Here is a 24,498-nt window from a genome sequence, read left to right as displayed (position 1 = left end):
CTTTTGATCATACAACTCCCTGTAGAAATCCCGCACCACTGTCTCAACAGCCTCTCTGCCCTCCACCTCTTGCCCCGAAGAGTCGATCATGGAGGACATTGCAGGCCGCCTCTCCTTCATTTTCTTGAAGAAGAAGCGGCTGCATTTCTCATCGTCCTCCATGATGCGGACCCTGGAAAGGACCTTGATCTTCTCTTGCTCCTCCCGATAGAGGGCGGAGAGACTCAGTTTGACCCGAGCCACCTCCTCAGCTAGGTCGAAGCCTCTGAGCTGTAAAAGACTCAGGCGCTGGAGGCGGGCGTTTAGATGGGAATATCTCGCCCGCCTCTCACAAGCTTTCCGTTTCCCCAGCTGAATGAAGTAGCCCTTGGTCCTTTTCTTCACCATCTCCCACCAATCAATCAGAATCAAAAAGGTCCTTCAGGGTCCTCCACTCCTCGAGGCGTCTGCTAAAGGTCTTAATAACACGAGGGTCATCGAGCAGAGAGGTGTTGAGCTTCCAGACCCCAGGCCCCGACTCCCGTGTGCTCGGGATGAGCACCTCTGTCGTCAGGAGCCTGTGGTCTGAAAAGAAGACTGCCTCCGAAGACATGGCGGTCCTCTCCAGTGGCTTACTGAGGAGGACGAGATCTATCCTGGAGAAGGAGGAGCCAGAAGAACTCACCCAGGTGAACAAGGGGACCAGGTCCCGACCTGCATCGCAGAGTTCAAAGTCCTCCACAAACGCAGCGAGGTCCCTGCTGGATCTATCAGCAATGCTCCTCACATTTATTGATATAATAATTAGTGCCATAATGGCTGTGAGGGCAGTTACCCGCTCCGTAACAATCATGTAAAGAAACCTTTCTCTTCCCCACTCCTCTCTTCTCCCTCACCTAGCTTAGCGCTAGCACCCATCATTTCAATCATTTGCCTCACCGCTTGATCCTCTAGGAAGACTATGGGGGGGGGCTCGGCTCCCGCCACCACGAGCAGAAGGCAGGGCTGAGGCTTTGTGTACAACTGGGGAGAGATCTGTGTAGAGCCCGCTAGTTGTTCTTTTAACTAATGGTGGGGGAGGGGGTGGTCTCTCCCTTCCCGGCTGTCTGCTGCCGCAGGCCTCCTCCCCCAGTGCCAGTGACCTTGCCATTACGTCCCTTAGGTCTTTATGGGAAAGGACACTGGCGCCGATTCTCCTCTCTTGAGGACCTGCGGCTCTCCCACTACTGCCGGGAGGGCATACCTGACCCCTCCCCTGGGAGAGTCTCAGTTGTGGGGCAGGAGGAATGTTATTTCTAGGGGGCCTCTCATCCACCAGGCTGCCCACTGGTGAGTGAAATGGGAGAGTGGGAAAAAGGGCTTGTAAAGACTGTGGCAATGGTGGTCTCTGGTGGAGAAACTGGGAAGTGCTGATCAGGGAATGTTACAGTAGCCCCCCTCCCACGGGCAGCTTCAGCTGCCAGAAAACAGTGACAACAAGGATGGCCCCAAGGTCGAGGGGCAGGGTCAGCAGGATTGTCACAATGGAAGTCTGAGACGAGGGAAGGGTCAAGGATGTCAGGCAGGAACCAGGTACCAGGTACTGGAGACGACCCCGGTGGCGATGGGAGCAGAGGAGCGACCAGACTGTATAAGCGGGACCATCATCCAACAGTAGAGGAGGCGGAGAAGCGACTGTAGGAGTGGAAGCAGGACTGGAAAGGTGAGTGGGATCCGGAGCTACTGGTTTCAGCAGTTACACATGAAAAGTTCGGGGAGATGCGATAGGTGGATGGCAATTGTAGACGGAAGGTCACTGGATTGATTTGGTGGATTATCTTGAAGCATCCAAAGAATCAAGGACTGAGTTTCTTAGGTGGAAGCTTGAAACGGATGTCTCGGGTAGAGAGCCAGGGCTGATATTGGTGGCCAGGGTGGTGGCGATGATTGGCCTGGATCTTCTGGTGGCGAATGGATTGTTACCGGCATACATGGTCTGCCTGCCAGATCTTGTCACTATGCCACTTGTCATCAACAGCCGGGGCGTCAGTAGGCTCTCCAGACCAAGGGAATAAGGGAGGCTGGTAGCCAAGCATACACTGAAATGGTGTAAGACGGTGTATGGAATTCTGGGCATACACTCAGCCCATGGAAGGAAACAACTCCAGTCATGTTGTGAAGTACAGCAATAAGACTGTAGGAACCAACCTATTTCTTGATTCAACCTCTCAGTCTGTCTGTTGGACTGGGGATGGTATCCAGAGGTGAGGCTTATGTTGACGCTGAGGGAATTGAATAAGGCGAACCAGACCTTGGAGCTGAATTGGGGACCTCTGTCTGAAACAATGTCTTCCGGCAGCCCAAAAACACAGAAGACGTGATTAAAGAGGAACTCTGCAGTTTCCAGGGTGGTAGGGAGTCCTTTCAAGGGAATGAGCCTTGGAGAATCTATCTACAGCAAAAAGGATTGTAGTGTAGCCTTGAGATTTAGGAAGATCCGTAAAAAAGTCAATAGCAATATGGGACCATGTGGACGATGTGGAATTGGTAGTGGCTGCAACAGACCTGCTGGGAGTATAAGATTGTTGGGGTAAAATTGCTTTCCATTAAGATACTAGTTAAAACTGGCTCTTATAAGGGGTTCCTTGTTCTTATTAGGATTTCTCTGCTCAAACTTATCTGTGTGGCAGATAGAGATAATTTCTAATGCCGTGGACATTCTTTAGTTAACGAACCAAAACTATATAACATGTTCTTATCAGTATAGTGTGTGCTGTGTCCTTGGTACCAGCAGAGATAATTCTAGGGTACGTGGGGGCCCCAGGCAAAATAATTCCTGACGGTGATGGTATTTTCTCCTGTGAGAGCGGGGGGGGTGAACAGAGTTTTCTCCCGTGAGATTGGGGGGGCGGGGTGCGGCAGAGTTTTTCTCATTTGGGGGCCCCCCGCCAGCCCGGGATGCCTACTCCCTTGCAATGCCCCTGGGTACCAGAAAGAAAACCTTATGAAATATTGTTTCTCGTGTTGTTTACTGTGTCCTTGATATCAACGCCTCCATGCTTGAACTAATTAGAAAGAATACCTTATGCCAAGAAAATATCATCCAGGTTTGGGACGGCCCCGAACCTGCTTTGAAATATTGCTTGTAGATGCATAAAAGGCTGTGTGAAAGTTGTAATAAACTGAAGATAAATGAACAGACTTCAGTGTCTGTGAATTTACTTCCCAGGCCTGTCTCCTGCTGAGAGTCTACACTGTTACTGGAAGCACTCACTGGGGTGCCTGATTCACTGGGATCCGTAGGGTTGCTTCATCTGAAGCGTTGTACCTTAACAAAGATGTACAGGCAGAAACAAAGCAGGTGACATCATGTACCAAGGTGAAACAAGAGAGTGGAAAAAAGGGCTTGTACAGACTGTGGCAAGGGTGGCCTCTGGTGGAGAAACTGGGTAGTGCTGATCAGGGAATGTTACAAATACAAAGTGCTCATTAAAACAATTCAGCATTTCAGTTTTGTCATACACAGTAACTGAGTCCTTCAATATACAAGATGGCAAATCATTAGTAAGACGATTACCAGAAACAGACTAAATAGTTTTCCAAAACTTTCTAGGGTCATTCAGTTTATCAGTGGTAACCGATAAAAAACAAAATCAGACAATAATAATAATAATAATAATAATATTATTTCTTGGCAGACGATCTTATCCAGGGCAACTTACAACATAAGTGCAAAACAAAGTGCAAAAATACAGTTCAATAAAGGCATCAATCATTACAAATTCAGTTTACATAAAACATAGCAACTCAAAATATAATCCATTTTACAACTTAAAATTTACACAGGTAAGTACAGTAAGTGAGGTCATACTTCCTGGAAAGTAAAAGCTAAGTGCTGTCAGGATGTTAGGTCACAGTCAAGGGCTATGGGAAAGGGAGCAATGGGGAAATCAATCAATAATACAAGTATTAGTAACGCAGGAAGCATGGTAAAATGTTGTGAAGTGCTATCTTACAGGGAATTAAAAGGACTAATATTACTGTCTGAAAAGATGTGACTTGAGTAAGTGCCAGAAGGAGGTCAAGGACTCTGCTGTTTTGACTTCAGTGGGAAGGTCGTTCCACCATTTAGGGGCCAGGGATGAGAAGGAGCGGGCTCTGGAGGAAGGGGAGTGGAGAGGAGGCAGAGTTAGTCTTCTGGCACCAGAAGTCCGCAGCAGTCTGGAGGGGATGTATGGGGAGATGAGGGATTGAAGTTAGCTTGGTGCAGTGTGGTCAAGACAGCGATAGGTGAGGTGCAATGTCTTGAACTGAATGCTTGCTGGTATCGGGAGCCAGTGGAGGGAGCGGAGCAGTGGAGTAGCGTGTGCGAATTAGAGCAGAGAGAATATCAGACGAGCCGCAGAGTTCTGGATGAGCTGGAGCGGGCGGGTAGTAGATGCAGGCAGGCCGGCCAGGAGAGAGTTGCAGTAGTCCAGGCAGGAGAGGACCAGTGACTAGACAGGCAGCTGAGATGAGTAGTTGGTGAGAAAGGGACGGATTTGGCATATGTTGCTCAGGAAGAAACTACAGTTGCGTGTCAGCATGGTGATGTGCTGGGTGTAGGAGAGTTCAGGATCGAGGGTGACTCCTAGATTTTTAGTGGAAGAAAGAGAGAGTGTGGTGGATTCCAAGGGGATGGAGATGGAGAGATCAGCAGAAGGTTAGGAAGAGTGGGGGAAAAACAGGAGATCCAATTTGGAGAGGTTGAGCTTGAGGTGGTGCGAGTGCATCCAGGCAGAGATAGCAGACAAACAGGAAGAGATGTGAGAGGGGATGATAGGGTCAGAAGAGGGAAAAGACAGGAAGATCTGGTCATCATCTGCGTAGAAGTGGTAGGCGAAACCATGGGATGTGATGAGGGGGCCCAGGGAGTGAGTATAGAGAGAGAACAGGAGGGGGCCCAGGATGGAGCCGTGGGGTACGCCTGTGAGGAGAGGTTGGGGGGTGGATGAGGAACCTCGCCATGTTACTTGGTAGGTCCGGTCGCTGAGGTAGGAGGAGAACCAGGTGAGAGCAGTCCCAGAGATTCCAAGGTCAGCGAGGCAAGAGAGGAGGATGGAGTGATCGACAGTGTCAAATGCTGCTGAGTGATCAAGGAGGATGAGGACTGAGGAGAGGGAGGCCTCTCAAGCACAGCTGAGGGAGTCAGTGACTGCCAGGAGAGCTGTCTCAGTGGAGTGAACTGTGCAGAAGCCGGATTGCAAAGGATCAAGGAGTGAGTGTTGGGACAGTAAGGCAGAGAGCTGATGGTAGACCACCCGCTCAAGAGTCTTTGAGAGGAAGGGGAGTAGGGATACAGGGCAGTAGTTCTGAGGAGAGGTGGTGTCAAGGGTTGGTTTCTTGAGGAGTGGGATGACAGCAGCTTGTTTAAATGCAGAGGGGAAACAGCCAGAGAGGAGTGAGGAGTAAATGAGGGAGGAGATGAAGGGGAGTAGATCAGGAGGGGTCACTCGGAGGAGGCGAGAAGGGAGAGGGTCCAGGGTGCACGTTGTAGGTTTGTAACATAGGAGGAGAGATGAAACTTCTGAGTCGCAGAGAGGTGAGATTGAAGAAAAGGAAGCTTGGTCGGTGGGAGGCTTGGGTGGGAGGAGGGGGGACTGTTGAAGAGCTTGCGGATGTCTGCTATCTTGGAGGAGAAGGAGGCAAAATCATCAGCAGTGAGAGATGAGGAGGGGGAGGGGGGGCAAAGAGGAGAAGGTGGAGCAGAGTTTGCGGGGGTTGTTGACAGTGGATTCAAAGAGATTTCTTGGCTTAGGTGAGTGAGGAAGAGAATGTAGACAGTAGAGAGCGGAAAGCTCGAGGGCAACTGGGAGTTTGGTCCTTTTCCACTTCTGATTGGCGGCACGCAGACGAGTTCAGGTTGAGTGGAGAACAGCAGAGATCCAAGGCTGAGGAGTGGAGGGACGGACAGGACGAGACGTGAGAGGACAGTGAGTCAAGGGAGGAGGTGAGGGAGGAGAACAAAGAGGAAGTAGCACAGTTGACAGATGGATGGGAAAAACAGTCAATGGAAGGTAAGAGTGTGAGGGCAGTGGAAACAAGGGTGGAGGGGGAGACGGAGCAGAGATTACATTGGAAGGTGACATAGGGAGTGGGTGGGGAGGGAAGGGAGGGAAGAGAAAGGGAGAAGAAGATGCAGTGGTGGTCTGAGATGTCCATGGGTGTCATGGAGAGTGTTGAAGGGGAGCAGCCTCTAGAGAAGATGAGGTCTAGGTGGCGGCCTGCCCTGTGAGTTGGGGGGAGATGGGGAGAGAGAGAAGTTAAAGGAATGAAGGAGAGGAAGAAATGCAGCATAGTGGGAGGGGTTGGAGAGATGGATGTTAGTCTCCCAGGAGGATTTTAGGTGAGGAGAGTGTAGCGTAAGGTACACTTATAAATTTCAATTAAAGAAGTGAATTTATAGTATCACCTTATCACGAATCCTGGAATCTTGTAGAACTCAATTTCTGTAATAATTGGACGCAGACACCAATTCCAAAGATATAAATTGTCAAATTTATTCAAAAACAAAGACTAAATGTAGCACTACACTAATTATACAAAAGGGAAAACTAATTAAAATTCAACTCTAGATCAACAAATCAAAGACAAATCACTTCCGTGACCAAATCAAAGACCATGGGATCGCATATGATAACACACAAATCGTTAAACAAAAAAGGTTATAAACACATTGACTACAATACCGGTTAGTAAGACGAAGGTGAGTCTCTAATTAGTATTATTAGTCAGACATTAAATAACTACACAGGTTAGTATTTAATGTCAGGTAACTTTATATATATATATACACATCAGTCTCATTTACGTTTAGGTGCCGAGAAAGATCCTATCATTACTTCTTACCACAATTTCCCATAATTGATTATTATTCAATGATTAAGGATAGGCAGGGCCACCAATAATCTAATGTCTATTAACTTGTGTCAATTTCAGACTAAACAGTTAAACAGGAATGAGATTTCTCGGTGTTGAAAGATTTTATTTCTAAAATTATCAACAAAACAGTTTAATGCAACACACATTTATATTTAAGAAAACTAAATGATATTACACATTCTAGAGTTATGAATCACAGATTAACATTTCTAATTGATTTCTCAAATGTCATGAATCATGAACTCCAAACTGTTAAACTTATCTGAACTTCGTCGCAGAGAGGCCTCTCTGTCTTCGGGCTCAGATAACAGCACACGGCACGAGGTCCGTGTGGTTGGAACAAAGGCAGTCCGGTTTGGCTTTGTCCAAGAACTTCCACTCAGTCGATGCACCTGGAAGTTGGGGTTTTGCGAAAGTAGAGTCGTTTCCAAACAGATTTTCCACTGGTTTGAAGGCTCCAAGGTTGTGCACAAAATCTTCTTTGTAAGCAGGGTTCCACCGTAGTTACTTGAAGACAAAGTCTTTGAGGAAAGCAGGGCCCTGTTTGTTCCAAGGGTCAAGTTTCTTAAGACTCAAATAGCTATTTAAATGACTGACACTTTCGTATTCAGTCGACTTAGTCAATTGTCCAGCTGTAAAACTCCACTGATCAGGTGGGCACAGGCGGGCAGCGCAGTCTGTAAAGTTCTTTATTTAATAAAGTCCTTTAAAAGAATTCTTCGTACGGCTCAATCTCCTTTTCCCAGTTTAACTCTTCTGTTGCCGGCAAAGACTTGGTTGGTTTCTGGTTCCGGTTCGGGCAACAGAGCTACAGGTTGAGCTGTGGCAGTGAGTTTCTGGTTCAGGTGAGTGAGTGAGTGAGAGAGTGAGAGAGAGAGAGAGAGAGAGAGACCGTGCGCTGTTCTTTATACACCTGTCAGATCAATAGGTGATTGGTTCTTGAGTTTTTGAGATTGGATTTCGGTTTCAGCCCCCAGTGTCCTATTGGAGGGGGGCTTGATTTATGACTGATGTCAATCCATGCCATCTTTTGGAAATGCCGGTTGGCCCGGGTTCGTAGCTCTATGTTGGGATTTCGGCTCTCGTCCACTTCAAAGAGTTTTTATCACCTACAGGCCCCCTTCTCCAGACATCTCATAGCAGGATTCCAAACTATTTGGCCTCTTCTCGGTGCCATCCTCCCCAAAACTGTCACTTTGATGCAAACCAGTTCCAAGCTGATGAGCTAAGGAAATCTGATAACTTTGGGGGGGAGAGGTCTTCTTTAGATCAGTGCTTCAGCTCAGAGCCAAAATGCTCTTATCAAAATACACCCAACATAACGCTACAACAGTGAGGGGAGGGAGGAGAGAAGGAAGTCCAGTTCATCCAAGAAGGAGGTGAGTGGACCAGTGGGGTGGTAGAAAACTAGAGGGAAGAGGTGAGAGGGAGAGGGAGAGGTGAGTTCCACTGCGTGGAATTCAAAGCTGTTGGTCATGATAGAGGAGAGAAAGGGGGGGACAGAGAAGGGGAGAGCAGGAGCCCTGTTCCTCCTCCCCACTCGGTAAGATTAGGGGAGTGGGACAGGACAAATAGTGAGGATAAGGCAGCAGGAGTGGTTGAGTTGTCCCGGGACATCCATGTCTCAGTGAGAGCGAGGAAATCCAAAGAGTGGTGGGAGGTGAAGGCGGAGATGAAGTCGGCCTTGTTGGAAGCGGAGTGGCAGTTCCACAGGCCTTTAGAGAGTGGAGTAAATGGGAGGGAGGAGGAGGGGAGAGGCAGATAGATGAGGTTAGAGGGAATAGGGAAGCAATGGTGTGCAGGTGCATGCCGAGAAGACAGAGAGAGCAGGACGGTAATCGGCATGGCTTCTTGCTGTTGGTGTGCGGCATCTCCCCCCCCTGGAGTTCTCCAGCTAGAGTCCCTGCCCTTTGGCATTGGGGCCCTTCAGAAGGAAGCAGTGAAGGCTGCTGGCGCTGACTGATAGCACAGAGGCCCAGGGGGCTGTTAAATACTTCACCTGTAATTAATTAGGACAGTGCACACCTGCGTTGCGTTGAATGACACGGCTGTCAGGATGGCAATCCCTCCCATGCATGAATACTAAAAGCACAATTAATGAGCGCTTTATATCTGAATACAGACAAAGACCATGCCAGACACACGCAGTTACACTGAACAATAGCTTGCAGCAATGCTAAATAAATGCTAAATAATAAAAGCCTACAATGTAACCACTTCTGAGTGTGCAACGTAAGTTGCTAATTAACTAACAGACAGTCACTGCCATTACTACAATACAGGTGCAAGATATATAATTCTTAGCTAAACAAGTAACCATGTAAACAATCAATGTAACTCTTAACTAAACTAGCAAACACGAGAGAAAAAAGCGATACTTGGGAGTCTCAATCGGAGCTGGCCTCAGTCCTTCCACAGAGATCTGTCAATCTGTCAATTTTACCGCCCACTTTGGTGGGTAGCCAACAAGTGTATGGGAACTCAACTTTTAGTTTATGGTAGAGTATTTGTCGATATGTTTCAAAATACAAATTAATTTGTTGACATGTAGTGTTGGTATGTTAGTAGATTTGACAAACTGCAATATCATGTTTTTTGAAAATATGTGGCATCTGGACTGTCTTCAGTCCAGGAGGACATATTTCATGGAGAGCAATGAAGCAGAAGTAAGGTGGTTAAGGATGTGGAAAAATAATGACTTTTAATTACTTTTCATAGTCATAATTACTGACTTTTTAATTACCTTGATCAGAGTGTTTCAGAATTACAATATGACAGAAAAGGAAAGAGGATCACAACAAACACATGAATACATACACAGACAACTATTGCTATTTATTCCATACTCGCTGGAACTCGAACTCACAGTTATGTTTCCGAACACAGAATGGCAGTCTGAGTGTGGTTTGGAGAGGAAAAGCCAATCAATTAGTGTGGCATGGAGGGGGTTAATTGTCCCTCCCTGCCTGTGCATGGACTGCAGGTGGCTGGGGTGATTGATCAATTAAGGTCAATCAACCCCAGCCACCTGCTATATAAGGAGGCCTCAGCTTCTCCATTTGAAAACAAGGAATGAAGAGTTGGGTGTGGGAGGAAACCTGCCCAGTGGTCAGTGTGCGGTTTTCTTGGGGCTTGCTGTTTTGCTAATTTTGTGGCATGGTGAAGTCCTTTGACCAGCCCGTGTCTTTTTGTTTACTTGTTTTGTGGAACGTCTTTGTTGGCCCTTGTGTCTGTTTATTTTGTTGATTTAATAAAGTCTTGGTTTTGTTTACCTGTGGTCTGTCTCCAAGCCTCCATTACTGGCTACCCCACCACAATTAGTCAAGTAGATTGTATAAATTAGCTAGCTAGATAGGTCTTATACATTTTGTATTTTGCTGTTGTGACCGTGAAACATTGCCACAAGGATGCTAATGTAAGGCATTTTCATTGCAGCTCACATTGCTAAACTGGTGATTGAAAGAAAATGTATTAAAAATAAATTAAAAAAACATATTGTTTGGTCAATTACAGCTATAATTGCAAAATATTCCTTTATTAAACAAGTAGTCACAACCTTTATAGTTAATGTGAAATTGTCACAATAAACAGCTGGCAGGCACTGTCCTGGTGGAGAAATCGGAACAAGCCTCAGCTCCCCCCTCGGATTCCCGCACAGATGGGAAGTCATCACCACAGATGCCTCCGGGACCGACTGGGGCACTGTCTGAAATGAGATGGGAGTCCAAGGAGTGTGGAGCGGTATCTGGTCGGCCGCACACATCAATGTTCAGGAGCAGCAAGCAGTGCGACTGGAGCAGCAAGCAGTGCGACTGGTGCTACACCACTTTCGCCATGGTCTGGCAGACAAACAAATCCTGGTTCAGATGGACAACACGTTGGTGGTGGCCTACATCAACCACCAGGGAGGCCAAGACTGTGTGGCATGTAGACTTCTCCTGTGGGCGCAAGTCAATCCCCGCTCCATACAGGGAATACACCTGCTGAGCGTGTCCAATACAGCAGCAGAAATTCTCTCCAGGGGAGGTCCGCACAGCTCAGAGTGGAGACTGAATCCTCAGGTGGTGGAGCAGATCTGGAATAGGCTGGGACGAGCTTGGGTCAACCTCTTTGCTACATAAGCAACAATCCACTGTCCTCTGTGATTCTCCCTGGAGATGGGAGGTGGCCCCCTGGGTGTGGACACCTTTGTTCACCCATGGCCGCAAGAACTGCTGTATGCCTTCCCCCCCATTGCCACTTTTTCCACTGACACTGGAGAGGATTCGCCAGGAAGGAGCTCAAGTCCCCTTGATCGCCTCCCAGGGTCCGAGACAATTGTGGTTCGCGACGCTGGCGCAGATGATCAGCACAGATCCATGGCAGCTTCTGCTTCGACAGGACTTGCTGAGCCAAGCAGAAGGGCTGTTATGGCATCCCAAGCCAGCACAGCTGCAACTGTGGGTTTGGCCCCTGAAAGGCACCACCTGATGTCTCTGGGGCTGCCTGCAAATGTCGAGGAAATGCTGCAATCAGCCAGGAACCCCTCCACCAGGGTACAATATAATATATTGACCACTTTATATATATAACAACTACTTTTTTTGTTTTTTTTGGGGGGAAAAAACTACTTTTCTTCATAAAGAAACTTAATATATCCCCCTTCCTTCTCATATTGTGTTGCTCTGTCACATCTATTCAGCATGTAAAGCCAAATAAATGTATCATACATTCATTCCAATAGTATGTACCACAAAAACACAACTTCACATAATGTTGATGGATCTGTGATTGTTACAGCATTTTGAACTGATTTTCATGTCTCCAAGACACTTACATTAGCAATGGATAAGGTAAGCAGAGGCAGAGAGCTATAGGATCCTTATTGCCACTTTTATGGCATTTTAATGATGTTGTTTTTGCATCATGCCGATAGCTAGTTAGCATGAATATCCTGCTGAGTCTGGCTAGTTATCATGGGAAATGACAGTACAATTAAAGTACAAGTATCCCTTTCCAGACGGTCCATTCTAATTTTGTTCAAATTCGTACTATGACAAAATTGTTAATTACACAGTGACAAGTATGCTAATTTACAGCCCTTTGCGGCTTGTGCCCCCTCCGTCCACCACATGGCCACATCTTTCTTCCCCGCAGCACTCCCTGCAGCCCCATGCAGCTACTTCCAGTCCTGCCCGCTGCACCGTATGTTACATCCCTGTTTCCCCTGCAACGCTCCCTGCAGCCCCATGTGGCTCCTTTCAGTTCCCCCCCCACACCTTGCATCTTATGTGCATTCAGTTTTTGCAGTCCAGGAAGTGGGACTTCATATGTTGTATACACTTGTGTAGATTGACATTTGTGGAGCGTATTATGTTCGAATTGCACTGTGACTTGGAATTTGAAATGTGTGATAGTGCAACGAGACTTGTTTTCATGTTGCCCTCCTTCTCCTCCTTGCCCGTCCTCGGAGATGCTCTACCGCTTCCCTTGCAGGGCCTCTGAGCAACCGACAGTGCATTCCCGCAGACCCATCTAACCCTTTCCTCCAACAGGTGTCCCTCTGCCATTCGTTGCTGCCTACCAGCCTCCTGTGATCTTCTAGGCAACCCTGTTATGCGGAACCTCTTTGTAGCCAGCAAGCGTTTTCTGCAGACCCATCTAAACCTTTCCTCCAACCGGAGTCCCCAGGCCATGTACCGCTGCCACGCAGCCTCCCTGTTTTCTACGGCAACCCCGTCGCTGCTTTGTCCTCCTCTATTCCTCCACTCCTTCATTCTTGTTGGACCCAGGGCTGCTCTCCGCCCACCCATCTGTCACGCTGCCTTGGCCCATCACTCCAACATTTCTCCAGCGTCTTTATCCCCCCCCAGGTCACAGATGCCCACTTGCTCATGTCTCCACAGTGTGCTGTTTTATTGGGTTAAGTATTTTACAATCGAAAAATAAAAACATTCAAAACAAATTTTAATACTTATGATTAATTTTTTTTTTTTAAATCAATTCTTAAAATCACTTAAAATTCTTTTAAAATCTTATAGTGATTAACAAAATACATGAACTCAAAACGTGCAATAAATCAAATAAACTTGTGATCAGGGCAATACTGCCAAATAAATCCATTTAAACAAATAAACAATATGGTCAATTACCCCCCCATCGGGACCCAGTGTCCTTCCAGAGTTAAGACTCTTTATCACCTGAGAGAGTTCAGTGGTGGTGATCTCTGGATCCTCCTCTGCCTCCTCGTCCCCCTCGTTGCGGGACTCCAACAGGGAGAGAAAGTGATGGATCAGATTTTGATCCACCACCTTCTGATCGTACAACTCCCTGTAGAAGTCCCGCACCACTGTCTCAACAGCCTCTCTGCCCTCCACCTCCTGCACCAAGGAGTCGATCATGGAGGATCATGCAGGCCGCCTCTCCTTCGTTTTCTTGAAGAAGAAGCGGCTGCACTTCTCATCGTCCTCCATGATGCGGACCCTGGAAAGGACCTTGATCTTTTCTTGCTCCTCCCAATAGAGGGCGGAGAGACTCAGTTTGACCCGGGCCACCTCCTCAGCTAGGTCGAAGCCTCTGAGCTGTAAAAGACTCAGGCGCTGGAGGCGGGCGTTTAGATGGGAATATCTCGCCCGCCTCTCGCGAGCTTTCCATTTCCCCAGCTGAATTAAGTAGCCCTTGGTCCTTTTCTTCACCATCTCCCACCAATCTATGGGAGAATGAAAAAGGTCCCTCAGGGTCCTCCACTCCTCGAGGTGTCTGCTAAAGGTCTTAATAACACGAGGGTCATCGAGCAGAGAGGTGTTGAGATTCCAGACCCCAGGCCCCGACTCCCGTGTGCTCGGGATGAGCACCTCTGTCGTCAGGAGCCTGTGGTCTGAAAAGAAGACTGCCTCCGAAGACATGGCGGTCCTCTCCAGTGGCTTACTGAGGAGGACGAGATCTATCCTGGAGAAGGAGGAGCCAGAAGAACTCACCCAGGTGAACAAGGGGACCAGGTCCCGACCTGCGTCGCAGAGTTCAAAGTCCTCCACGAACGCAGCGAGGTCCCTGCTGGATCTATCGTTGCGGGGCTTACTCCAGTCTACATCCCTCAGAGCACAGTTGAAATCACCTGAAATGATAACTGGTAAGGTGCCAATCAGGAGCGGGCGTAGCTGAGGGAGAAAGAGGACTCTCTCTCTGGCTGGTGGGGGCATAGATGTTGACCAGCCTCAATACAGCCCCCTTGTATTTAAAGTTGTGCCTGGCCAACCTGCCCGCCTCAATAACCCTAAATTTTTTAACAGATATAAATTGGTTTTTCATGAGTACGGCAATCCCATCCGCTCGGGACACGTTGGACCCCGACCAGAAGGATTCGCCCAGGGTCCAAGTGTCCCGGAGATCTTTATATTCTTTTTGGAACGGGATGCCGCACTCCTGCAAACAGATAATGTCTGCTTTCATACCAGCCAGAGAGTTTAAAACATCGGCCCTCTTTTTCACCTCAGCAATGCTCCTCACGTTTATAGATATAATAGTTAAGACCATAATGGCAGTGAGGGCAATTACCCGCTCCGTAACAATCATGTAAAGAACCCCTCCTCTTCCCCACTTCTCTCTTCTCCCTCACCTAGCTTAGCGCTCACACTCATCATTTCAACCATTTTCCTCACCGCTTGATCCTCTAGGAAGACTATGTGGGGGGCTTGGCTCCCGCCACCCGGTAAGGCTGGCGAAACTCCACTGGGCTCAGGGCCTGTGGTGCTGGAGGTTCTCCCTGGTTCCCTTGTAGCCGAGGCCCGACGAGCAGATGGCAGGGCAGAGGCCTTGTGTGCGACTGAGGAGAGGACTGGATAGACCCCGCTAGTCGTTCTTTTAACTAATGGTGGGGGAGGGGGTGGTCTCTCCCTTCCCGGCTGTCTGCTGCCGCAGGCCTCCTCCCCCAGCGCCAGTGACTCCGCCATTGCGGCCCTGAGGTCTTCTTGGCAGAAGACATTGGCGCTGACTCTCCTCTCCTGAGGACCTGCGGCTCTCCCACTACTGCCGGGAGGGCATACCTGACCCCTCCCCTGAGAGAGTCTCGGTCATGGGGCTGGAGGGATATTACTATTTTGGGGCCCGTCTTACACCAGGCTGCCCACTAGGGGGAGTGTTGAAGGCCCACAACTCTCCGCTCCGGACTCGGAGTGGGGTGTATAAAACTGAGAGGGAGAGGTCTCTGCAGCGGGGGGGGAGCTGGTGGGGGGGGGAGAGCTACCAGAATTAATCCTCTTGCTCTTCGCACCCCCCCCACCCATGCTTCTCTTCTCTGTCCTTCGCCTCTTCCCCGCCACAACTGTCCCGCCACTCCCCCTCTGCCTCCACTTCCGACCCAGAGTCGGAGAGGGAGCCTATGAGACTCCTGAGGACTGTTTCCTCTCTACCCCTGTCTAGGGGTATCTCCTTTGGAGGAGCCTCCACTTGATTTTCTGTCTCTCCACTACCCCCGAGGGCCCACGCCCTATTTGCATAGGAGGAGGGACAATTCCTAAAAAGGTGCCCTCCCCCACCGCACAGGTTGCAGGCCCTCTCCTGCTTGCAGGCCCTGGTCAGATGTTCTCCGCCGCAGACCTTGCACTTAATAACAGTGCAGGCTGCGGCTAAATGACCCAGGGCCCCACAGTTCCTACACAATTTGGGCATGCCATGATAGAAGACATAACCCAGAGGTCGATGGATCGAAACCATTCTCTGCTATAACTTTTAGATTCCTTTGTGTTGCGTAACAGAAAGCCATATGCTCTCAGAGACCTCACCTGCACTTGAGGACTTGAAAAACTGCAGCAGCAAGTTCGTTTTCTAAGCAATCGAAAAAGGCTTCTCACGCTGACTGAAGGAATATTTATCCATCCATCCATCCATCTATCTATCTATCTATCCCTATCTTTCAACATTTGTGAATGTCAATATAGCCTGCAAACTCGTGCCTTTGCGAAATGCTAGGACGAGGCAAATCACAGCTCTGGGAGAAGCTAGCATTGACAGTCGTTGGTCTCAACTGACAACAAGTGCACACATCAGCCTGCTTCCTGAACCAGCAGGCTTTTACCGTCCCCTTCGCCACTCTACACTTCCTTACCATAAAGAAAGGCAACAAGCAGAAGGAGGCGCCCAACGTGGGGCTCGAACCCACGACCCTGAGATTAAGAGTCTCATGCTCTACCGACTGAGCTAGCCGGGCCACTGCGGGGGCCGCAGCGCAAGACAGCCCGCCGGAGTCTGCAAGGGGAAATGCGGCCACTTGACGGACGCACGGGCGTCCGATACTTTCCGACTTCCGTGCCTGCAATCACCATCCGGAGGCTTCGGCTCAAATCGTCTATTCTGGTCCAAAGAGTTCTTGGGAGGGTTACAGGCTGCAGTTCATGCCGAACTACGAGCGCCTGCTCGACGTGAGCACATCATTGGCACTTTTGCGTGAAGGCCAGCTCCCGCAAGTGAGCAGAGTGGCGCAGCGGAAGCCTGCTGGGCCCATAACCCAGAGGTCGATGGATCGAAACCATTCTCTGCTATGACTTTTAGATTCCTTTGCGTTGCGTAACAGAAAGCCATATGCTCTCAGAGACCTCACCTGCACTTGAGGACTTGAAAAACTGCAGCAGCAAGTTCGTTTTCTAAGCAATCGTAAAAGGCTTCTCACGCTGACTGAAGGAATATTTATCCATCCATCCATCTATCTATCTATCTCTATCTATCTGTATTTCTGTCTTTCAACATTTGTGAATGTCAATGTAGCCTGCAAACTCGTGCCTTTGCGAAAGGCTAGGACGAGGCAAATCACAGCTCTGGGAGAAGCTAGCATTGACAGTCGTTGGTCTCAACTGACAACAAGTGCACACATCAGCCTGCTTCCTGAACCAGCAGGCTTTTACCGTCCCCTTCACCACTCTACACTTCCTTACCATAAAGAAAGGCAACAAGCAACCCATAACCCAGAGGTCGATGGATCGAAACCATTCTCTGCTAAGACTTTTAGATTCCTTTGCGTTGCGTAACAGAAAGCCATATGCTCTCAGAGACCTCACCTGCACTTGAGGACTTGAAAAACTGCAGCAGCAAGTTCGTTTTCTAAGCAATCGTAAAAGGCTTCTCACGCTGACTGAAGGAATATTTATCCATCCATCCATCCATCCATCTATCTATCTATCTATCCCTATCTATCTGTATTTCTGTCTTTCAACATTTGTGAATATCAATGTAGCCTGCAAACTCGTGCCCTTGCGAAAGGCTAGGACGAGGCAAATCACAGCTCTGGGAGAAGCTAGCATTGACAGTCGTTGGTCTCAACTGACAACAAGTGCACACATCAGCCTGCTTCCTGAACCAGCAGGCTTTTACCGTCCCCTTCGCCACTCTACACTTCCTTACCATAAAGAAAGGCAACAAGCAACCCATAACCCAGAGGTCGATGGATCGAAACCATTCTCTGCTATGACTTTTAGATTCCTTCGCGTTGCGTAACAGAAAGCCATATGCTCTCAGAGACCTCACCTGCACTTGAGGACTTGAAAAACTGCAGCAGCAAGTTCGTTTTCTAAGCAATCGTAAAAGGCTTCTCACGCTGACTGAAGGAATATTTATCCATCCATCCATCCATCCATCTATCTATCTATCCCTATCTATCTGTATTTCTGTCTTTCAACATTTGTGAATGTCAATATAGCCTGCAAACTCGTGCCTTTGCGAAAGGCTAGGACGAGGCAAATCACAGCTCTGGGAGAAGCTAGCATTGACAGTCGTTGGTCTCAACTGACAACAAGTGCACACATCAGCCTGCTTCCAGAACCAGCAGGCTTTTACCGTCCCCTTCGCCACTCTACACTTCCTTACCATAAAGAAAGGCAACAAGCAACCCATAACCCAGAGGTCAATGGATCGAAACCATTCTCTGCTATGACTTTTAGATTCCTTTGCGTTGCGTAACAGAAAGCCATATGCTCTCAGAGACCTCACCTGCACTTGAGGACTTGAAAAACTGCAGCAGCAAGTTCGTTTTCTAAGCAATCGTAAAAGGCTTCTCACGCTGACTGAAGGAATACTTATCCATCCATCCATCCATCCATCTATCTGTACTTCTGTCTTTCAACATTTGTGAATGTCAATGTAGCCTGCAAACTCGTGCCCTTGCGACAGGCTAGGACAAGGCAAATCACAGCTCTGGGAGAAGCTAGCATTGACAGTCGTTGGTCTCAACTGACAACAAGTGCACACATCAGCCTGCTTCCTGAACCAGCAGGCTTTTACCGTCCCCTTCGCCACGCTACACTTCCTTACCATAAAGAAAGGCAACAAGCAGAAGGAGGCACCCAATGTGGGGCTCGAACCCACGACCCTGAGATTAAGAGTCTCATGCTCTACCGACTGAGCTAGCCGGGCCACTGCGTGGGCCGCAGCGCAATACAGCCCGCCGGAGTCTGCAAGGGGAAATGCGGCCACTTGACGGACGCATGGGCGTCCAATATGGTCCGACAATTCGTGCCTGCATTCACCATCCGGAGGCTTCGGCTCAAATCGTCTATTCTGGTCCAAAGAGTTCTTGGGAGGGTTACAGGCTGCAGTTTATGCCGAACTACGAGCGCCTGCTCGACGTGAGCACATCATTGGCACTTTTGCGTGAAGGCCAGCTCCCGCAAGTGAGCAGAGTGGCGCAGCGGAAGCGTGCTGGGCCCATAACCCAGAGGTCGATGGATCGAAACCATTCTCTGCTATGACTTTTAGATTCCTTTGCGTTGCGTAACAGAAAGCCATATGCTCTCAGAGACCTCACCTGCACTTGAGGACTTGAAAAACTGCAGCAGCAAGTTCGTTTTCTAAGCAATCGTAAAAGGCTTCTCACGCTGACTGAAGGAATATTTATCCATCCATCCATCTATCTATCTATCCCTATCTATCTGTATTTCTGTCTTTCAACATTTGTGAATGTCAATGTAGCCTGCAAACTCGTGCCTTTGCGAAAGGCTAGGACGAGGCAAATCACAGCTCTGGGAGAAGCTAGCATTGACAGTCGTTGGTCTCAACTGACAACAAGTGCACACATCAGCCTGCTTCCTGAACCAGCAGGCTTTTACCGTCCCCTTCGCCACTCTACACTTCCTTACCTTAAAGAAAGGCAACAAGCAACCCATAACCCAGAGGTCGATGGATCGAAACCATTCTCTGCTATGACTTTTAGATTCCTTTGCGTTGCGTAACAGAAAGCCATATGCTCTCAGAGACCTCACCTGCACTTGAGGACTTGAAAAACTGCAGCAGCAAGTTCGTCTTCTAAGCAATCGTAAAAGGCTTCTCACGCTGACTGAAGGAATATTTATCCATCCATCCATCCATCCATCTATCTATCTATCTATCCCTATCTATCTGTATTTCTGTCTTTCAACATTAGTGAATGTCAATGTAGCCTGCAAACTCATGCCCTTGCGAAAGGCTGGGACAAGGCAAATCACAGCTCTGGGAGAAGCTAGCATTGACAGTCATTGGTCTCAACTGACAACAAGTGCACACATCAGCCTGCTTCCTGAACCAGCAGGCTTTTACCGTCCCCTTCGCCACTCTACACTTCCTTACCATAAAGAAAGGCAAGAAGCAGAATGAAGCGCCCAACGTGGGGCTCGAACCCACGACCCTGAGATTAAGAGTCTCATGCTCTACCGACTGAGCTAGCCGGGCCACTGCAGGGGCCGCAGCGCAAGACAGCCTGCCGGAGTCTGCAAGGGGAAATGCGGCCACTTGACGGACGCACGGGCGTCCGATACTGTCTGACTTCCGTGCCTGCATTCACCATCCGGAGGCTTCGGCTCAAATCGTCTATTCTGGTCCAAAGAGTTCTTGGGAGGGTTACAGGCTGCAGTTCATGCCGAACTACGAGCGCCTGCTCGACGTGAGCACATCATTGGCACTTTTGCGTGAAGACCAGTTCCTGCAAGTGAGCAGAGTGCCGCAGCGGAAGCATGCTGGGCCCATAACCCAGAGGTCGATGGATCGAAACCATTCTCTGCTATGACTTTTAGATTCCTTTGCGTTGCGTAACAGAAAGCCATATACTCTCAGAGACCTCACCTGCACTTGAGGACTTGAAAAACTGCAGCAGCAAGTTCGTTTTCTAAGCAATCGTAAAAGGCTTCTCACGCTGACTGAAGGAATATTTATCCATCCATCCATCTATCTATCTATCCCTATCTATCTGTATTTCTGTCTTTCAACATTAGTGAATGTCAATGTAGCCTGCAAACTCGTGCCTTTGCGAAAGGCTAGGACGAGGCAAATCACAGCTCTGGGAGAAGCTAGCATTGACAGTCGTTGGTCTCAACTGACAACAAGTGCACACATCAGCCTGCTTCCTGAACCAGCAGGCTTTTACCGTCCCCTTCGCCATTCTACACTTCCCTACCTTAAAGAAAGGCAACAAGCAACCCATAACCCAGAGGTCGATGGATCGAAACCATTCTCTGCTATGATTTTTAGATTCCTTTGCGTTGCGTAACAGAAAGCCATATAATCTCAGAGACCTCACCTGCACTTGAGGACTTGAAAAACTGCAGCAGCAAGTTCGTTTTCTAAGCAATCGTAAAAGGCTTCTCACGCTGACTGAAGGAATATTTATCCATCCATCCATCCATCCATCTATCTATCTGTATTTCTGTCATTCAACATTTGTGAATGTCAATGTAGCCTGCAAACTCGTGCCCTTGCGACAGGCTAGGACAAGGCAAATCACAGCTCTGGGAGAAGCTAGCATTGACAGTCGTTGGTCTCAACTGACAACAAGTGCACACATCAGCCTGCTTCCTGAACCAGCAGGCTTTTACCGTCCCCTTCGCCACTCTACACTTCCTTACCATAAAGAAAGGCAACAAGCAGAAGGAAGCGCCCAACGTGGGGCTCGAACCCACGACCCTGAGATTAAGAGTCTCATGCTCTACCGACTGAGCTAGCCGGGCCACTAGGGGGGCCGCAGGGCAAGACAACCCTCCGGAGTCTGCAAGGGGAAATGCGGCCACTTGACGGACGCACGGGCGTCCGATACTTTCTGACTTCCGTGCCTGCATTCACCATCCGGAGGCTTCGGCTCAAATCGTCTATTCTGGTCCAAAGAGTTCTTGGGAGGGTTACAGGCTGCAGTTCATGCCGAACTACGAGCGCCTGCTCGACGTGAGCACATCATTGGCACTTTTGTGTGAAGGCCAGCTCCCACAAGTGAGCAGAGTGGCGCAGCGGAAGCGTGCTGGGCCCATAACCCAGAGGTCGATGGATCGAAACCATTCTCTGCTATGAGTTTTAGATTCCTTTGCGTTGCGTAACAGAAAGCCATATGCTCTCAGAGACCTCACCTGCACTTGAGGACTTGAAAAACTGCAGCAGCAAGTTCGTTTTCTAAGCAATCGTAAAAGGCTTCTCACGCTGACTGAAGGAATATTTATCCATCCATCCATCTATCTATCTATCTCTATCTATCTGTATTTCTGTCTTTCAACATTTGTGAATGTCAATGTAGCCTGCAAACTCGTGCCTTTGCGAAAGGCTAGGACGAGGCAAATCACAGCTCTGGGTGAAGCTAGCATTGACAGTCGTTGGTCTCAACTGACAACAAGTGCACACATCAGCCTGCTTCCTGAACCAGCAGGCTTTTATCGTCCCCTTCACCACTCTACACTTCCTTACCATAAAGAAAGGCAACAAGCAACCCATAACCCAGAGGTCGATGGATCGAAACTATTCTCTGCTATGACTTTTAGATTCCTTTGCGTTGCGTAACAGAAAGCCATATGCTCTCAGAGACCTCACCTGCACTTGAGGACTGGAAAAACTGAAGCAGCAAGTTCGTTTTCTAAGCAATCGTAAAAGGCTTCTCACGCTGACTGAAGGAATATTTATCCATCCATCCATCTATCTATCTATCCCTATCTATCTGTATTTCTGTCTTTCAAAATTTGTGAATGTCAATGTAGCCTGCAAACTCGTGCCTTTGCGAAAGGCTAGGACGAGGCAAATCACAGCTCTGGGTGAAGCTAGCATTGACAGTCGTTGGTCTCAACTGACAACAAGGGCACACATCAGCCTGCTTCCTGAACCAGCAGGCTTTTACCGTCCCCTTCACCACTCTACACTTCCTTACCATAAAGAAAGGCAACAAGCAACCCATAACCCAGAGGTCGATGGATCGAAACCATTCTCTGCTATGACTTTTAGATTCCTTTGCGTTGCGTAACAGAAAGCCATATGCTCTCAGAGACCTCACCTGCACTTGAGGACTTGAAAAACTGCAGCAGCAAGTTCGTTTTCTAAGCAATCGTAAAAGGCTTCTCACGCTGACTGAAGGAATATTTATCCATCCATCCATCTATCTATCTATCCCTATCTATCTGTATTTCTGTCTTTCAACATTTGTGAATGTCAATGTAGCCTGCAAACTCGTGCCTTTGCGAAAGGCTAGGACGAGGCAAATCACAGCTCTGGGTGAAGCTAGCATTGACAGTCGTTGGTCTCAACTGACAACAAGTGCACACATCAGCCTGCTTCCTGAACCAGCAGGCTTTTACCGTCCCCTTCGCCACTCTACACTTCCTTACCATAAAGAAAGGCAACAAGCAGAAGGAGGCGCCATACGTGGGGCTCGAACCCACGACCCTGAGATTAAGAGTCTCATGCTCTACCGACTGAGCTAGCGGGGCCACTGGGGGGGCCGCAGGGCAAGACAACCCGCCAGAGTCTGCAAGGGGAAATGCGGCCACTTGACGGACGCACGGGCGTCCGATACTTTCCGACTTCCGTGCCTGCATTCACCATCCGGAGGCTTCGGCTCAAATCGTCTATTCTGGTCCAAAGAGTTCTTGGGAGGGTTACAGGCTGCAGTTAATGCCGAACTACGAGCGCCTGCTCGACGTGAGCACATCATTGGCACTTTTGCGTGAAGGCCAGCTCCCAGAAGTGAGCAGAGTGGCGCAGCGGAAGCGTGCTGGGCCCATAACCCAGAGGTCGATGGATCGAAACCATTCTCTGCTATGACTTTTAGATTCCTTTGCGTTGCGTAACAGAAAGCCATATGCTCTGAGACCTCACCTGCACTTGAGGACTTGAAAAACTGCAGCAGCAAGTTCGTTTTCTGAGCAATCGTAAAAGGCTTCTCACGCTGACTGAAGGAATATTTATCCATCCATCCATCTATCTATCTATCCCTATCTATCTGTATTTCTGTCTTTCAACATTTGTGAATGTCAATGTAGCCTGCAAACTCGTGCCTTTGCGAAAGGCTAGGACGAGGCAAATCACAGCTCTGGGTGAAGCTAGCATTGACAGTCGTTGGTCTCAACTGACAACAAGTGCACACATCAGCCTGCTTCCTGAACCAGCAGGCTTTTACCATCCCCTTCGCCACTCTACACTTCCTTACCATAAAGAAAGGCAACAAGCAACCCATAACCCAGAGGTCGATGGATCGAAACCATTCTCTGCTATGACTTTTAGATTCCTTTGCGTTGCGTAACAGAAAGCCATATGCTCTCAGAGACCTCACCTGCACTTGAGGACTTGAAAAACTGCAGCAGCAAGTTTGTTTTCTAAGCAATCGTAAAAGGCTTCTCACGCTGACTGAAGGAATATTTATCCATCCATCCATCTATCTATCTATCCCTATCTATCTGTATTTCTGTCTTTCAACATTTGTGAATGTCAATGTAGCCTGCAAACTCGTGCCTTTGCGAAAGGCTAGGACGAGGCAAATCACAGCTCTGGGTGAAGCTAGCATTGACAGTCGTTGGTCTCAACTGACAACAAGTGCACACATCAGCCTGCTTCCTGAACCAGCAGGCTTTTACCGTCCCCTTCGCCACTCTACACTTCCTTACCATAAAGAAAGGCAACAAGCAGAAGGAGGCGCCCAACGTGGGGCTCGAACCCACGACCCTGAGATTAAGAGTCTCATGCTCTACCGACTGAGCTAGCGGGGCCACTGGGGGGGCCGCAGGGCAAGACAACCCGCCAGAGTCTGCAAGGGGAAATGCGGCCACTTGACGGACGCACGGGCGTCCGATACTTTCCGACTTCCGTGCCTGCATTCACCATCCGGAGGCTTCGGCTCAAATCGTCTATTCTGGTCCAAAGAGTTCTTGGGAGGGTTACAGGCTGCAGTTCATGCCGAACTACGAGCGCCTGCTCGACGTGAGCACATCATTGGCACTTTTGCGTGAAGGCCAGCTCCCACAAGTGAGCAGAGTGGCGCAGCGGAAGCGTGCTGGGCCCATAATCCAGAGGTCGATGGATTGAAACCATTCTCTGCTATGACTTTTAGATTCCTTTGCGTTGCGTAACAGAAAGCCATATGCTCTGAGACCTCACCTGCACTTGAGGACTTGAAAAACTGCAGCAGCAAGTTCGTTTTCTGAGCAATCGTAAAAGGCTTCTCACGCTGACTGAAGGAATATTTATCCATCCATCTATCTATCTATCCCTATCTATCTGTATTTCTGTCTTTCAACATTTGTGAATGTCAATGTAGCCTGCAAACTCGTGCCTTTGCGAAAGGCTAGGACGAGGCAAATCACAGCTCTCGGTGAAGCTAGCATTGACAGTCGTTGGTCTCAACTGACAACAAGTGCACACATCAGCCTGCTTCCTGAACCA

At 48.7% G+C, this 24,498-nt stretch overlaps 9 non-coding genes across 9 annotated transcripts; 3 read left to right on the top strand and 6 right to left on the bottom strand.

Annotated features, from left to right (window-relative positions):
• Positions 1-15,990: 15,990 nt before the first annotated feature.
• On the bottom strand, positions 15,991-16,063 carry trnak-cuu (transfer RNA lysine (anticodon CUU)). Its single transcript has one exon. It is a non-coding gene; the product is annotated as a tRNA-Lys (tRNA).
• Positions 16,064-18,185: 2,122 nt separating this feature from the next.
• On the bottom strand, positions 18,186-18,258 carry trnak-cuu (transfer RNA lysine (anticodon CUU)). The gene has a single exon. It is a non-coding gene; the product is annotated as a tRNA-Lys (tRNA).
• Positions 18,259-18,518: 260 nt separating this feature from the next.
• trnam-cau (transfer RNA methionine (anticodon CAU)) lies at positions 18,519-18,590 on the top strand. Its single transcript has one exon. It is a non-coding gene; the product is annotated as a tRNA-Met (tRNA).
• Positions 18,591-19,475: 885 nt separating this feature from the next.
• trnak-cuu (transfer RNA lysine (anticodon CUU)) lies at positions 19,476-19,548 on the bottom strand. The gene has a single exon. It is a non-coding gene; the product is annotated as a tRNA-Lys (tRNA).
• A 1,198-nt stretch (positions 19,549-20,746) lies between these two features.
• Positions 20,747-20,819, bottom strand: trnak-cuu (transfer RNA lysine (anticodon CUU)). The gene has a single exon. It is a non-coding gene; the product is annotated as a tRNA-Lys (tRNA).
• A 259-nt stretch (positions 20,820-21,078) lies between these two features.
• Positions 21,079-21,150, top strand: trnam-cau (transfer RNA methionine (anticodon CAU)). The gene has a single exon. It is a non-coding gene; the product is annotated as a tRNA-Met (tRNA).
• A 1,327-nt stretch (positions 21,151-22,477) lies between these two features.
• On the bottom strand, positions 22,478-22,550 carry trnak-cuu (transfer RNA lysine (anticodon CUU)). The gene has a single exon. It is a non-coding gene; the product is annotated as a tRNA-Lys (tRNA).
• Positions 22,551-22,809: 259 nt separating this feature from the next.
• Positions 22,810-22,881, top strand: trnam-cau (transfer RNA methionine (anticodon CAU)). The gene has a single exon. It is a non-coding gene; the product is annotated as a tRNA-Met (tRNA).
• Positions 22,882-23,752: 871 nt separating this feature from the next.
• On the bottom strand, positions 23,753-23,825 carry trnak-cuu (transfer RNA lysine (anticodon CUU)). The gene has a single exon. It is a non-coding gene; the product is annotated as a tRNA-Lys (tRNA).
• Between the last annotated feature and the right edge of the window lie 673 nt (positions 23,826-24,498).

Source organism: Amia ocellicauda, chromosome 12, assembly GCF_036373705.1.
Source record: "Amia ocellicauda isolate fAmiCal2 chromosome 12, fAmiCal2.hap1, whole genome shotgun sequence".
In the NCBI taxonomy this organism is placed as follows: domain Eukaryota; kingdom Metazoa; phylum Chordata; class Actinopteri; order Amiiformes; family Amiidae; genus Amia; species Amia ocellicauda.
The sequence above is the reverse complement of the archived record's forward strand: the minus strand, read 5'-3'. Positions and strand labels throughout refer to the sequence as shown.